This window comes from Mus pahari, chromosome 3, assembly GCF_900095145.1.
Source record: "Mus pahari chromosome 3, PAHARI_EIJ_v1.1, whole genome shotgun sequence".
NCBI lineage: Eukaryota > Metazoa > Chordata > Mammalia > Rodentia > Muridae > Mus > Mus pahari.
The window spans coordinates 113,571,663-113,573,439 of NC_034592.1; positions in this window are offsets into that span (position 1 = coordinate 113,571,663).

A 1,777-nucleotide genomic window follows, 5' to 3' on the forward strand; every position below is an offset into this window, starting at 1 on the left:
TTTATAGGTCTTAAAGGGCACATTTACTGAATTTTTTACAAGTGTAAGTTTTCACTTATAAATATTCATATCTAAAAATTAGGATTGGGTTCTTGGGGGCTAACTAAAACAGAATACTTGCTAAATTTGTGTGAGCCCCCAAGGTCTTCATCCCTGCAAAATAAAAGCCAAAAGCTGAGCTTTTGTTGTTGTTTCAAGTTCTTACTTGCACAACTAGAGTTAGTATAAAATATCTTCCTCCTTGAGAATTGTACAAGCGGGCCAGTGTCAGTGGTCTGAGATTGGATCAAGTCCTATCTAATGGTTTGGGTTAGGATTTAAGCTTGGGACCAAGTATGGAAGAGCTTCTAGATTAAGTTACCCATGGTGGCCATAGAGTATATGAGGTCAGAGAGCCTGCCTGGTCTATCTTAGTTACAAAACTTCAGCAAATGGCCCTCAGGAGATGGGCAGTAGCCTGGGAAGGTGCTTGGTTTTCATTTATTTCAATTTTCATATTTCCTGGCTTCATTTTCACCTTGGCACTTTAGTGAACATTCTTGTTAGTTTATTATCCATGTCCACCCCAGAATGTGAGCTCCTGAGAGTTGACATCTCTGACTTACTCTCAGAGGTGTGTCCAGTGCATGATCTGTATACATATAGAACAACTCATAGTTCATTTACTAGACAGAAAGGTAGGCAGGCAGGGGAAGTGACTTTGACTTTTTAAGGGAAACAAGGCTCCTTTAATCCTATCCTTCAGCCCTGCTATTCTAATTTTTAACCTGCAGGCCCCAATGCAGTAGAGAGCAGGGAGCTCCCACTTATTTTTCTCTTGGTTCCTTTCTTTTATTTTTCTTCCAAGATGGCTCTTGATTGTGCTAATGGGGTAGGGAGCTCTGAAAAGGACCAGGAGTCAAGTAGGACAGAAGCTAGGCCAGTTTCACCAGGGAGGCAGCTAAGAATGAGTGAGAGAGACTCTGTTCTTAAAAGAACTGTGTGGTTGTCTATACTGACCCTCCCTTCCCAGGGTCTCCATCTAGGGCAGGCCACTTGAGAACCTTGGTTTGAAGTTCTGTGTCACCCTTTCACAAGTATCACACTGTCCAAATGTTATATATAGAAAAGAAACTTGCAGGGTTTTGAGAGTGGGTTACTTTGCCAGGCTGCATGTCCCTGGAAGGTCCCACAAAGAGTTAGGTAGGCTCAGATCCATCATCCCCTGAGAGGCCTGGAAACCCAGAGCTGACTACCACACCCCACTGCAAACTTTCCCAAGTGTGGTCAAATCTGGCAGTGTCCTTCACTTGGTCTCATGGGCAACAACTTATTCTATTTTATTTACATTACCATTACCATTATTATACTGTAAATTCAAATAAAATAGGAAGAGAAATGAACAATGTAGGTAAACTATAAATAAGAAAAACTTCAAAAAAATAAATAAAAAAACAACAAAACAAAAAAAGAAAGAAAACCTTAGCTGGTAGGGTTTGCTCTAAAGCCATGAGGCTGCTTTCTTAGCCAAGAACCAGTATTTTTCAGATTGTTTTGTGTTGTGTTGTGTTGGTCTTGTTTTTTAATGCATTGAGTTCTAGTACAAGACCCAACTTTTCATTTGGTCACTTTTCTTTCTTTCTTTCTTTCTTTCTTTCTTTCTTTCTTTCTTTCTTTCTTTCTTTCTTTTTTTTTTTAAGAGTTATTTATTTATTATATGTAAGTACACTGTAGCTGTCTTCAGACACTCCAGAAGAGGGCATCAGATCTTGTTATGGATGGTTGTGAGCCACCATGT